Source organism: Pleurodeles waltl, chromosome 2_2 (genome assembly GCF_031143425.1).
Source record: "Pleurodeles waltl isolate 20211129_DDA chromosome 2_2, aPleWal1.hap1.20221129, whole genome shotgun sequence".
Classification (NCBI taxonomy): Eukaryota; Metazoa; Chordata; class Amphibia; order Caudata; family Salamandridae; genus Pleurodeles; species Pleurodeles waltl.
The window spans coordinates 679,799,775-679,815,286 of record NC_090439.1 but is presented as its reverse complement, the minus strand read 5'-3'; positions in this window follow the sequence as shown (position 1 = coordinate 679,815,286).

Genomic DNA, 15,512 nt, shown 5'->3' with positions numbered 1-15,512 from the left:
TATTTTTGTAAAAAATGACATATGGGAGAGGTGAAAACCACATCTCATAAGGAAAATGGTGTGATAACTGAGTGCTTAAGCTGATGACAAATGGTTGGAGTGGGTTGTGAATATTTTGCAAGGGAAAGCCAAATTTGTTTAAATGTAAAAGCAGAGTGGTATTTATTTAAGTTTGGAAAATGTACCCCACTGTTATCCTTAAATTGTTGTAGCTTAACTCTTGATATACGTGCCTTCAGCTTATTCCATAAAAACTGTGTCAATAAAGTGTTAAGGGATTTAAAAATGCCTCCAGAAGGGTAACAAGGAACATGGACAAATAGAAATTAACAGTTGATAACATCATCATTTTAATAGTAGGTATCCTACTACCACCTAGATAGAAATAATGAAGACCATTGTCCTTAAAAGAACTGGAATATTGGATGCTTAAGCATTTTATATTTTTGGAGTTCCATGAAAAACCTGAGCCTGAGATAATTTCTGAAAGACATTGATATTTAATTTAAAGCCCAATACTTCAGAAAATGTGTATAAGATATGGAAAATTCCTGTATGGTGCTTTGGGGGTCAAAGATGTAAAGCAGAATGTTGTCTGCATAGGCAGTGAATTGTACTTCCACATCCTTAAATTTGCATCCAGAAAAGGTGGAAGAGCTGCAGATCTTTTCCAAAAATAGTTGCAAAGATAAAATAAATAGAAGAAGGGATAATGGGCATCCCTGTCAAGTACCCCTGTGCAATACTGGGATTACTTACCATTCACATAAAGAGACACAGAGGGTGCAGACTTTAATAAATTGATGTATTTAAATATGTGAGGACTAACGCCATGCCATTGTAATGCTTTTAACATAAAATCCCAATAAAAATGATAAAATGCTTTATCTGCATCTAATGTTATTGTGGACAAAGCTGAAGGAGAGTTGGAGGCGAGGTGGATAATGTTTAGAAAGGTTTTAGAGTTAGCTGAGATACATCTCCCCCTTACAAGCCCTGATTGTGCTATACCATTAGGATCTGGAATAACTTGGTTAATACATAAGGCCAATGCTTTTATAAACATTTTACAGTCAGTATTGATTAAGTAGCTGAGTCTATAATTCCTGCAAAATGACAAATCTTTAATCTTTGTCTTCTCTGGGAAGCAGAGAAAGCATAGCTTTGAGGAATGTGTGATGAGCTTTATTTTGGGAGAGAAAATATTGAATCAGAAGCAGTAACTTTTGTAGTAAAATATGAGAGAAAATCCATCTGGACCTGGAGCCTTATCTTTTGGAAGTTTGGTAATAGCTGTCATAAGCTCCGCTGTCAAGACATCAGCATCTAGGTAAGAGAGGTCCACTTGGTGGCCTGTTTTTTTATGGATTGCCTACATAAAGCACCCAAAACCTCCTCTGTGGGGAATGACTCTGGTGTGTGTAATTGAGTATAGTACTCTGTGAAGCACTTCAGAAACTTCGAATCAGTACTGTAGTTATTGTCATGATTATCATTAATAACAATTATTTTGGATTTTTGCTTTCTAATTTTTAAATAAATAGCAGGTAGCCTGCCAGCCTTATTATGGCCACAGTTGTATTTGGCATTTATGTTTAATAATGAGCTGCAGGCATTATTGATAGATATTTTGTTGTATTGCAATTTGGCTTTTGTCATTTGAGGTAGGGTATTTTCTTTGTTGGAAGAGTAATATTTGTGTTTCAATGTTTTAATTTCTTTCAAAAGGATTGCAGAGCCATTAAAAGCCTTCTTTCTTTCAATGACATAGTCTATAATGAAGCCTCTAGCAGGTGCTTTGAAAATGTCCCAAATAAAGTACATCTGGGTGTCTGTAGGGAGGTTACATTAAAAACAAGTGTTTGAGAATAATTGGAATTATTCACAAAATTTTTATGATAGAATAAATCCTTGTTTGTTAGTACCCCATTTATTTAACCCTGGAGCGGCAGTTAGTATGTCTAGGCCAACTAAAACAGGGGCATGATCCATAATGAGAAAAGAACCGATGTCTGCATGTAGTATATGTTGAAGCATATTTTGAGTTAAGAAAATGTAGTGTATTCTAGATTTAGAATGGTGTATAGGGGAACAGAATCTGTAATTTAAATCATCAGGGTGGGAGGATCTCAAAGCATCAATTAAACGTCTAGATACAATAGAATTTTTTTAAGGTTTTGTTTTTTTATTTTAATGGGAATGTATCTTGTCTGAGAACTTCTATCAATGAAAGGGTCCATTAACATGTTTGCAATAAGAATGTCTGATGGACAGGTTAGTAACTGGGTAGAGACATTTTTCCAAAATTGTGGCTCAACCCCGGTGAGACTAATGACATTGCATATAGAGAGTTGAGTGTTATGTATCTTATGGTAACGACTAAGCCATCTTCCCTAATCATCTCTAACCTCCCCCTTGACATTCAAAGGTACGTTTTTATGGATGAGAATTTCAACTCTATTTCACTGTTGGTAGCAAGAGAACAAAAAGTTTAACCAACCCAGTATTAATACATAGAGGCAATATCCTGTTCTTTTAGGAGTGTTTCCTGTAATAGTGCCATCTGACATTTTAATTTTGATAGGTGAATAAAAGCCCTTTCTTATTTTATAGGGTTTCGAAGACTTTTAACATACCAGGGCATAACATGCAAATTACCCATTGTAAATAAGACTATGGTAATATATCACACTAATTGTAGAAACATTATTGAGAATGGTTACTAATAGAGAGGGAACATGAAAAGCATGTAAGAATAAAATAGCAACATTCAGAGGCTGCAGAAAGAAAAATATGTAGCATAGAGGAATAAGAAAAGGAATGCAGAAGGGGAGAGAGATAGGAGAAAGGGAAGAAACTGAGGAAAGAGGAAAAGAGGAAGGGAGGAGAGGGGAAGAACAGAAACTTCCCAGTGGTAAGGGAGGGAGAATGGCAAACATCCAAATGGCTTTAGCCATGGAACTCAGTAGCAAAATCAAAAGAACAATGGATGTAGGAGTGGTGGAGCGTGAATGAAGATGCCAGCCAGTGCGGACCCTCGGATGATTAGAAACATACAAGAAATGGGACATAGGAAGAGAAGCTAAGAAAGAGATGGATAAAAAACATGTGAGGAATATCTCGGACCATAAAAATCAAAATATGGGAATGTCATACCGAAATGGATAAAACAACACTCTGAGAGATAAGGGGACACAGGAACATATAGAATTGTGATACGAAGAATCCAGACAGCTATTATGAACCTGTGGAGAAAAGAGGAAGATCAGTAACCAACCAACATTTTGTGTAACTTATTACTATATGTTGAAGATAAAGTTCAAGTCTTGCCAAGTTCCATCTCCTCTCCAGTGTGTGTGTGTGTGTGTGTGTATATAAACTCTCTCTTGTCTACAACATTTTCAATAGTGGTGGTTTTGTCTTTATAGGTGACCTTGAAGAGGCAGGGATAGAAAAGATCATATCTAGCATTCATGGATCTCAAAGCTGGACTAAAATCCCAAAATTCTTTCCATCGAGTAGCCGTCCCCTGGCAGCATCCTGACTAAAGAAGATCCTATGACCAGACCATATTATTTGCTTTTGTTGTTTAACGGCTGAGAGGACTTGTATTAATTCAGAATATAGTAGAAAATAGGCAATGATCCCTCTTGATTTGGCAGAGTTTGAAGAAGATGGATGCTGAGAGCCAGTACAATGTGCTCTTTAGATATTAAGGGCAGTGGGTACCTTCATACTGACCGCCTTGGGAATGTTGCCCTTCAGGAAGCAGATGATGTTGGACCCTTCTAATCCCTCAGGGATACCTTAAATTCTCCAGTAGTTGCACCTATTGCAATTTTCCAAGTCTTCTGTCTGTTTCTTCAGGAGAGTAATTTCCTTAAACAAGGATTCCAATGTAGCCATAACGTCCTGTGCATCACTAGCTCACTGTTCAATTATGTGCATCTGGAATCCAAATGAAACCATTTGCCTTTGATTCTCAGAAGAGCTGTGTACATTTCCACAATTAATGGTTTGATGTTTTTTAGCACAACCATAATATCCTCCAGCTTCAATGATAGTGGCGACTTCATAGGAGAAGTCCGATACCTTTTAGTTCTCTTATTAAAGTTGCAATTGGGTTCTTTGAAAGAACTGGTGTGGGGCTAGGAAAAGCCAAAGGTCTCAATGAAGAGGGAATCTGAGCATCCATTGTAGAAATAAATAGGAATAAACTGTTAATGTGTAGTGGCAATAATGAAGATTTTGAAATACCTGAGGAGTATGACCTTTGGAAACGGCAGAGGATGTTGAGAGTGAAAGACATTCCTATTGAATAAGGATGGACAGAGTTATCCAGAGTAATGTGGTGGTATAAATGTCCAAGAATCTAATGAGAGTCCTACTCTTCTGTTGAAATGTGTGTGACAAAACTGTATATGCCTCAAAGAAAAGCATCTTCAAATATGTAGGAAATGAGGGCTTCCTTGATAACCATTGTGTGGGTATGGGAAATGGAAGCCATGACCACAGGAGACAAGGAGTAGCAAGTGGCAATTGACAAAAGTGGAGTGGAGACTTGTTTAAGGTCTAGAAATTCTCCTCTCTGCTCTCCAACACCCCCGCAGCCAAATCCGAACATGAGATTCGGTCAGAGGGAGGTTTCCCCGCTGTCCACCCTTCTAACAGATGCAAGAATGAACTCTGGATTGTTTTGGTAGTCTTGGAATGATGGTCTTTGCTCCATGGCTGTCTTTCTACAGAATAATGATATCATTCAGATCACAGTGACTGGTGGCCTTATACATTGCTGCATAGTAATGAAATTAAAAACTTCGAGGAAGAACATTTTCTAGGGGTGCAGGAGGTAACACTGCTGTTTATAAGGAATGCCTCCCTCCTCTTCAAGCAGGGAAATTGTTCAGTGTCCTTCTCAGCCCATGAGAACATATAAGCAGGGAATGAGGGTGGGTGAGGCATTTCTGAAGTCCCTCAAGCATTAAAGAAAATGGCAGCCACGTGAAGCAAGGAGAAGCTAGCAGCAACTAGCAGAAAAGGGTGTAGAGACCTAAAAAAAAGGTCTAGAAACTCACTCCACTACTCTCCATCTTTCCCGCTGTCCATTCCTAAATTCAGGCACTGTTAGGGTGAAGTGGATCCGCTCTCTTTCCATTAGTTGCTTTTGAGGTAGCAGACAAGGCGGCCATCTTGTGCTGTTCCTGCAGAAGCTCTCAAATCAAATACATTTTACTTATCTCACAAAGATCTGTGCAGAAAGTGATTTGACCAGGAGCTATTTAACCAAAAAGAGGGACTTGCTTCAAATTTCCATTAAATTCTTTTGTCCAGCTATATTTTTTTGTTACAGGCGTCTACGTAGTGAAAAACTCAATCCCACGGAAAGAGGTGCACTATGAGAGGGCCTCTGAAGTCCTATTTCAGAAATACTGATGCTTACTGCAAGCCAGGACAGAGGTGCCTTGTGAGAGCTCTGTGATGCAGAATTGGGATGTAGAATCATGGTGCAGGTCCAGATGGATGAGGTCAAGGTAGATGAGTGCTGCAAGAGCTCTTTGAATATTGCAATATTGCAGTAGTAGTGCAAGCATTTGCCCACACATTACAGTATGCAAGGGTGTGTTCCAGTAAACTTACCTTTTGACGATGTGTGCACGTTTGGAGGGCAAACATAGCATATGATAAAAGATTTGGGCTTAAACCAAAAGACTCACAATAGAAGGGGCTGGGTGGTGTGTCCCACAAGATTTCTACAAGAATCAATGTGCACCCCTTAAATACCGTAACCAGAATATCGATGGCACAGATTATTGAAGACAAAATATCAAATCCAAAATATCAACAGGTAAGCACGTCTAGATTTTCCATACCTAACTCCATATATATGTACCTATGTAAGATATAGGTATCTTCAAAGTACGCTGATGTGGGGCTAAGAATAGTAAATCTATACTACCCTATATACACTTACCCTTTCATATTTTGTCCTTCAATATTCTGCTCTATATCTTTTTGTACAACAATATTCTGTGGGCACAACCAAAGGAAAAGCAGTGCACACTGCACACCAAGGGAGAGGTATTTAGTGAGAGCTCCGAGAACGGCTCAGGTTTCCCATTGTGCTGTGGGATGCATTTTGAGATGCAGAACGTTTAGTACTGAGGTGGGGGGCGTTATGAGAGCTTTGCTTACATCTCAGCACTGCGTCGCCTGTAGATAATAAACATGCAGATAACAGTGCTTAGAGAGAGCTATTTGAATATTTCAATTCTGGGACTGTGGAGCATTGATTAAGAATGCAGTAATCTGTTCAGGATAGTGTTATATTTGTATTTCAGTTTTTGATCTCACTTAGAGTCACATTATTCCTTGTTTGTCTAAAGGTGGATTTCTTAGCATTAATTTCTGAGGCCAACTGTTAAAGTGATTTTTTGATCTGGTAATTTTTGTTGGACATGCGTTTGATTATTTGTCCTCTCATTGCGCATTTGAATGCATCCCATAATGTTACTGGGGAGGAGACTGAGTGGCTAGTTTCTCTGAAGAATAAGTCAATCTCCTTATTTAGGCCCTCTAAATCTTCGGAATTGTCAAGAATTTCTTCATTCATGCGCCAGATTCTATTTTTCGCTTCATTGGTGCTAGGAGAATGGTAATGGAAACTGCAGAATGGTCAGATACTAAAATTGGTTGAATTTTTTAGGATGTGGTGAACTGAAGAAGAGAGCCTGATACTAAGAGGTAATCAATATGTGAAAAGCTGGAGTGGGATGAGGAGAATAAGGAAAGTCATTGCTGGTCGGATTATGAATTTGCCACACGTCTTTGAGTCTGTGCGTTTCTCTGAGTTTTGTCATGTATTTGTGAGATTTGGGGATTCTAAACTGAGCGGCAGAGTCACGATCTAGGATAGGATCAATTGGGAGGTTAAAATCTCTGCCAACAATCAGCTTGAAGTTTGGTGGGATATCAGTTAGTTCCTTGTCTAGTCGAGCCCAGGTCGTCAGTGTTCGGTGCATAAATGTTCATTATGTATATTTCCTGGGTGCCATTGGTTACCCTAGTAAATAGCCATCTCCCTCTATCATCATGTTCCTATGAGATGACTGACAATCCAGAACTCTTAGAGATGAGTGTGAGTGCCCCATTGTCCTGCCGCTTCAGTGCATAGTACCTCAGACACCCACCCTCTCCTCATAGAAAGGGCTTCAGTATAGCCAATCTTTGTTTCGTGTAGGAGTATAATATCACATGGTAATTATTTACAGCATTATAAAATTTTCGTTCTTTTCACTGGATGGTTCAACTCTTTAGTGTTTAAGGATACTATGATAATGGATGTCATATGGAAAAAAGTTATTGATTGACAGCGACTTCAGGTTAGAATCTGGGAAACTAATGAGGACCAATCCATAATCAGCGTCTAAATGTAATACCTACATGAGGACGGAGAAAGGTAAGTAGGGGCATGGGGTAAAGGGGAAATCCACAAGTGAAGAGCAGTCCGTAATTGGTGTTAGGAGAATTGTAGTGGTGTCCCTTCCCACCAGGGGGAGTCTGTTAAGACAAATATCCAAGGGGGGAAAACACAAACATGGGTAGGAGCACTGCCAGGCTCGCCACTAGTGTCCATGTCGAACACTTGGGCAAGTATATGGCACTGTGCGTAATATGAAGACCCAATGGGTAAGAATATGGTTTAAACCAGTGTCGATTTCCGCCGGGGTGTGAGTGTTTGTACACAAGTAATATGTTTAAGAATCAACATTCAACATAATGAAAAGCAGCCTAGGTATTACTTTCTAGAGCTTAATCACATCATCTTAGAAATACATGTTAGAGCACATTAACGGTGTCCTTACTAACATTATTTAGGTATACACTATCAACCTTATTGTTTAACAACATAATACAGTTGTGGTGTTAAAGCTTAAATTAACATAAAGTGAGAGAAATGAGTCCAACTTCTAAGGTGTTAGAGGAACTAGTCTCTTGACCATAGGGCCTATGAGGAGCATTTACTCTGAGTAATTGAAGTAACAAGTAGATAACCTTCGGAAAGCCCTAAACGACATAACAAAGTAATGCATTTCCAATAAATATGTCATCAAGATATAGCAACAGCAAAAAGGATATGACAATAATCGTGTGTTGTAGCCGTCTGTGTAAGATGATCAGGGTGGAGTATAATTCAATGATGAGGAGTTAGCAGGTTCAGTTTCCATCTGCGGCTCAGATTTATTGTGAAGAAACCTTGTTAGCTCCTCAGGGTCCAAGAAGACTTTTGTCTGGCCTTTGTATGTAATACGGAACTTGGACAGATCATTGAAGGTGAAGGAGATTTCCATCATCGTAAGTCTCTTCCTTAAGGCCAAGAAGCCTTTTCTATGAATCACGTTTTCTTTTGCATAGCCTTGAGATATGGATATTTTCTGAGTTTGCCACATTACCACTTTAATTTTCCTCATCTGGGCCAGGATTTGTTCTGTGTGTTGGTGTCTGAGTGGTTTGAAAATCATAGCTCTTTGTGCCGTTTGATTATTTGGTTTGTAGGTGGGGACCCTGTGTGTCCACTTGATCTCGAAGTCGTTGTCAAAGTCTAGTTGGAGGGCAACTGGAATCCATGAGATAAGAAAGTCAACAGCTGATTTGTAGTTTGATTTGATTCCTTCTGGGACACCAAAGATTCGGAGGTTGCTTCTTTTATTTCGATCTTTCTGTTCCGTTATTTGGGATTTCAGAGTCGCAACCACCTTTTCTAACTCTGAAAACTTTCGAGAATGTTTATTGGCGCAGTTGTCGGCTCTTCTTATCCTGGATTCTGCAGCGGTGACTCTTATTTTCAGATCTTTAAAGTCACCACGTATTGCTGCTACTTCCACTTGGAGTAGATCAGTATTAGTCTTGGTGCTTTGGGCCATGTCATGCACAGTGTTCAATTTGCATAGAATTGAATCAAGTGTAGAGGAAGTAACTGGTTTCTCGTTTACTGGTGACTCTAGAATGGGCGGTGAGTGCTTCATTCATTTGAGTGCAGTTTTGGATTCTCTTTCCTTTGTGGTAGAATCTTAGGATTCCGCCATGTTGCTCTTTGCGATGCAATGTGTCTGACTATGTAGAAGAGCAGGTAAATGTATGACCTGAGCACCCACACTGCGATATCTCACACGTTACACTCCTTTCAAATTATGCACGTGAGCAGGCCTGGTCCAGACATATGTGTGGTTGAGCTAGGGAGTATTCTGTAGCAGGAGCATAGAGGGTGCCCTTCATAAACGTGTCTGCCGACTGATAGTTGTTACTGTGCAATTAGTTAGATTATTCGATGCGCGTTATGGACCTCGCATCGCACTCGTATATGATGTTCACAGCAGGAGGCTGTGGTATGCTGTACAGCACACAGTAAATCGTAGGAGTGGTGGGGCAACCTGTGTCTCTTTGCGAGCGCCTGAGACGGCTTGAGCTAGTCTGGCACTACGATCAGCCTCAGAAGACACTAGTTCTTACTCAAACTTTGTTTATTTATTAAACAGTCATACATCACTGAGCGAAGCGCGTTGGATATTTCTTGCTAAAGGCTTCACAAACTCTGTACATTAAACTTTTCCTTCTCTCTGTATTGGCACAGCATGGTATACGATGTGGGCCTGCATCTTGGTTAGCTCCGGGGAGTACTGATCAGGTAGAGTAGATGCAGTCCAAATGATCGGTGAAGGCACCGGAGCGGCTCAGATTAGCTCCTCACCACTTAGAGAGGGAGAAACGCTCATTTTCGAGTGTCGCTGAATGTTTACACCATCTGTTTATCACTGGGAGCTCTGGCGGGCTCACCAAGCTCAAAAGGGAGCCGTCATCTTGCCGCACGCCAGACCACGCTCCCGTAATCTATTTAGGATTTAAAGGCAATGGCAGAGCATCTGCAAACCTGAGCATGCTGACCAAAACCCTGAGGAAAAACAGACAAGCAACTTTACAACATAGGATTAGAAGACTAGGGCTTGCCTTAGAAGTGAATGGTCGTGCGCACCACATAGGGTTTCTAGGCAGACCACTGGGTGTGGATACAGGAGTTCTTCCTATAACTCAACAGGAGGATGCAATTGCATGATGGAAATCAGAAAAGAGGTATTGGAGAGTCAGGTGAAGCTAGTGTTGTATAGTGCAGATCATGATAGAAGAGCTCTGTGAGACCGGAGGGTACATAAGTGCTCACATTGTGATCGACACTGGAGCTGTAATTATAGTTCAGAAGAAGCACAGAGGTATTTCCTGCAAACTAGGACTGAAGTGTATTGTGAGAGCTATATGTTTGCCTCATTTCTAGGTTGCAAGGACAAAACGCAGATCAGGATAGAGACGCCATGTGAAACATGGGGCTATCTCAGCACTGGGATCAAGGCATCTGTGCAGGCTAGGATGGAAGGCCACTATGTACAAATGTGTTACTCCTAGGATTCTAGCTTTTGATTCAAGCCAGGAGAGCCACCTGTCTGCCTTAATACAGAGATAGGGTGGATATGATGTCACAACAGAGGTAGGCTGATGTAGAAATGGCTCAAGGGCTTTTTAAGAGCACCTACAGCAGAAAGATTAACATAAGAGCATACATGGTTTATGAAAGTCATTGAGCATATCTAATAAAATATTTATGTTTTCAATATACAAAACTAGCACTTTCAGGGTCCAGATGCACCATTAGAGGTGAGGGGCTCATTCTGTCTCTTGCCGGTCTATGCACTGGGCTCTCTCTGACTAGATTATGTGAGAGCCAGGATTTAACCTTTTCCATGAAGATGGAGAAGAATGTGGAAGAGCCAAATGTACCTACGGAGTTAATATAAAAGAAATTGAGATGGAGATTTATTTTTGCATTAGCGTTTTCGCGATCTCACCGGTTTTAAAAAACAATTTGGAGAATTATTTTAAGCTTCCGTAAATTAAAAGAAACTGCTTAGCCATAGCTTAATCTTTCTGCTTGTATGATCTATCTGAGCTCCGGAAGACTCCAAGGATATCAACCTTTGAAGGTAGGTTATCCAAGGAAGGGAGGAATACATGTATTCTCACAAATTCTACAGTGCATGTTCCCAAACAGAGTACCCACCATCTTCATGTTGAATTGTATCTGGCCTACTGCCCTCCCCACATTTACAGATGCCATCTAGGGTCTGAGTGGATTATTACATGCACAGGAATGCACACACTCTAATCTCATGAAGAGCTTCCAACCTGACCTCTATTGGCTGTAATACAACACTAGCTATTTTATCTTGATGAGAGCAATTGCAATGGAAACTCTCAAACCATTGCAAGGTGGGTCATTTGGCCTGGGCCACCACTCGGAGCCTCTTCAGTAGTAGAGTGATCCACATTAACAGGTTCAGTGGGCAAGTGGAGTAAAACCATGATGGCTGGATGTCCCTCATCCCCTGTCTGCAGTGTGTTGTCATACAATCTTGAAACCAAAACCTCAGTTCTATGGCCGCGTCTAAAACTACTTTGTATTGCAGGTAGAAAGCCATGGGCACTGAAAAATGTGCATTGGTTATCACAAACGTGTATTGTACGGGTAAAATGTTAGTCAGGGTCTTTGTGGACGGCCGTTTGTACCCTGTCAGAAAATGTACATATAGAAAAACCTCTGCCTGTCCTCACCCCAGCCATCCCAACATTTCAAATGTGGATGCTCTCCTGCATAAAGGGAAACCAATAAATCAACTGAAAAGGGTGAAGATAAGAGCAAGGGTTCCTTATAAGCCATTGCGGTAATCTGCTTTAAGCAGACCATACCCTTGTGGATACATTTTGACTAGAGCTCCAAATGTCCCTTAGTTCTCTCGATTTTGGTAATCAATTTTACCTTTATTTTCGTGTGTCCTGATTTAACTACAGTCAGCTTAAGCTAGGTAAACTGCTATGGACTAGAAGTCAGCCTCAGTAGTTCCAAAGAAGTTACATGAATCTGAGGGCCATCTTAATACCCTTGGTTACACAGGGTAAGCCACCAGCTTCTGCCTCTGGACAGTCTACTGCACACACCAGAAAACAAATCAGGGCAACAGTACTAGTCATAGAGCATCCCAATAGCAACAGATCCTGAGGAGACACTTGCTATTTCAGTTTCACCTCTCTACGAAATATAGTAAACCTGATTGAAATAGCATATAGGTTTCCAAGAATAATGAGTACTTTCTATGCTCTGAAACCACCTCCTTTCAAATTCCTTTTCTCAGTCCGTAGGTTATGCTCCTTACTTGTTGTCCTGCCCTTCAGGAGGTCCCATCCACGAAAGAGCAAGGTATCCTTTCATTGAGAAAGGGCCACCTACAGCCCTCAAAATGTAACACCACTAGCTTGCACTCTACTCCATGGCACATGCCTTATTTGCACAGACAAACATTGCACTGACAAGTTTGCAACAACACTACCAGACCATGTGGCAGGATCTCAGACATCATTCCCATCTTGTTACACATAGGACACACTACATCCATGCTCTCTGATACCAAGCATAGAGGTCTGCCTTTAATCGCTCCAGAGGGTCTTTCTAGCAGCGTGCTATACAAATGCTAAATTAAAATATATTAACAAGCAGGCACTTCTGAGCACTAGCCTCAATGCTCATTGAAATGGTGTATTATGAGTGGCAGGATTTGGAGCTATTGTTATAGTAGAGAGGCACCGAGTGGCAAGACTAGTGAGGCAGCGTGCATAGATGAAAGGGAGCAACCACAGAGGCAGGGGGAAATGACGACCAATCATCGCATTTCTCTTTTCATTAGAATACAATGACATCCTACTTAGTCACCGGCTTTACCCCAACCATCCTCCAAATCTTCCTGGGTCACATGTATGATTGCTACATTTTGCGAGTTCCTGATTGCAACTTTTTGCGACTTGCAATTAGGAAGAAGCAAAATTGGATGTACAACAGTGTCTTTGACACTGTTTGCGATTCTGAATGGGTCGCAAATGGAAACAGTCTGTAATCACGGGGCTGGTGGTCTGCTGGGGTCAGTAGGCCACCATGTCTGTGATTGCTTTTTAAATAAAGCAATTTTTTTTAATGCTGTACAGGATGCATTTCAAAATGAAAAATGAAAAGTGTTCTTTTCATTTTTTAGAGTAGGACCATGGGACCACTGCCTGCTCTTAAGAAAATGTTGGTGCCCAAATTCACAAAGAGGATGGAGTCCCTTCCAGTTTGCAAATGGGTTACCACCTCCTTCACTGAGTCAGTAAAATGTGAATATTTTGCGACCGCATTCTGGTCGCAAAACAATCACCACATACCATTGTGAGTTACTATTAAGAAAGGACTCCCTTAACACACTCCTTCCTTATAACGAATCACAAACCCTATTTTGTGAGTCAGTAATAGGTTACAGACTCCCAAAATGGGGTTAGTACATGCAAAATGACTTTATAGCAGTCGTAAATGGCCCAATTCACCATTTGTGTTGGCTAAAATCTTTCACACGTGTTGCCCCCTGTCTTTTGTTAATTGTAGGCTTTGTGGAATTATGATGCGTTGCTACCTGCCACATTCGCATATTGCTCACTTTGAGTTTTAACATATGCATTTTGCTCTCTCCTCCTTACTCTCCAGAGAGTCCAGTAGTGAACCGTGTTTGTGGTGCAAGGAACCTTGCTGAGCTGCAGTAGTTAGACAAAGTCCTGCCAGCCAAGAATTTACTATGTTTCTACACCTAACCCCCGCTGAGGGCAATCCCTGTAAATGTTAATCTACTGTTGGAGTCAGACACTGGAGTCTGAGGAAAAGTTGCCATGCTTGCAGCCTTAAAAAATCAAAAGGTAGTCCCCCAGATATAGGTGTCTTAAGTTATTGTGCTAATAGTAGTGGTGTATAAGGCCCACCTCATGTGGCATGCTTTATCAAAGGGCCCATCCATCTAATGTTTAGAAATATCTCTATGAAGTACATTACTTTGTCTCTGTTAAACATTTCTGTGCATATACGTTAACCCCATGTACCCATGTCCTATCATGCTCACTCAGTGCTACTCACACCTACTGGCCCCACAAAAATTAAAAAAGGGTAAGAGTAGCCAAAAATAATTTTCTTCACTTTTCTCCACAAATAACTAAAACAAGTAATGAGGGTGCATACCTGAATAGGACCTATTAGTCGTCTACAACATACAACTTTCATTGTACCAAACATTGTCTACCACAGTTAACCCTTTTGAGGAATAGGTACCCCATACCATAGGATTCACCTCTCCCTAGCCCTGCGTCCAACCAACCCTGAGATTCACTCGGATTACCTCTCATAGGAACCCTCGCAGCTTTTTTTTTGTTGAAAATTCAGTGTTATTACTCCCTTCCCCATTGGTCCATCTAACTCACACATAGCTCAAAATATCCCTGCCAAGAACAAAACTGATATTTCAGCAAAATAAATATCAACTGTTTACAGCACCATGAGAGCTTCATTTGTTATGTGCCCATACCTCTCAAGTCAAGGTCAGTGGTAGTGTGCTTAGTTGTTTTTGCAAATTTTGTGTCTTCTAAGTGCATGGTGTATAGTTGCGATTATTTATATTTCCTTCTCCTGTATTGAGTATTAAGAGTTAGGTAGGATGTACAAGCAAAGACAGTATTTCCTTTCTTATGTTAATCCTACCGTAGTTGCTATGCCTGGTCTAACTGCACCGACCTGCACAAATATCTGTGAATCCCTAAGGAAGGAAAACCCACCTATATTCACCCATACACAATGACAAGGAGTAATGTTGAAACTATCAAACCTTAGTTTGTATTTAAATCTAGAAGACATCAACTGCTCATCACTCGACTAGATACCTGTAGAGAGAAGGCAGTCCACCTGCCATCTTATCCAAATAGCACAAACTACCCGCTACAGGTTTTCCTGCTTTGAAGGAGCTGCTAAGAGTTTCAGAGACCCTGGAACACTACTGTTGTGGGATGCATCTCAGCATGAACTTTTTAGGGGTGAACAACTACAAAATCTGGAGCAGTGACAGTTAAACTGTGTGATAATTCCCCTCTGGGAAGCTCAGCAGCAGACCACCTGGGAGGTATGAGATCCATGAAAAACAAGCAGTGGCAAAGTCAATAGGTCTCACCTATGAGAGCTATTGATTTTGAAAATGTTTTATAGCCATGCTATTTAGGAGTGTGGATGCTTTACAGTATGGCTAAAACTAACTTAAAGAGCAATGTGACAGAGCCAGAGCTTACAAATTACTATAGAATGGATACAAATCATTGCTAAAGTAGACAATGCCCATGCTGTAAAGCAGGAACAAAAGGCCGTGGCACGACCAATAGTCTCAAAGACAATGCTTGTTAGTTCTCAGCGCAACACCCTGTAATTCTGAGCAAATAAGTTATTCTCCCAAAAATACTAAAATATGACATGTGGCAAAATATCCTATCACATGAAAAAAAAACAATTGTGCCCATTTCTATGTCTTAGTGAAAATGCATTTGGAAGCGGATAACATCTGTTGCACATTAGAAAGAAG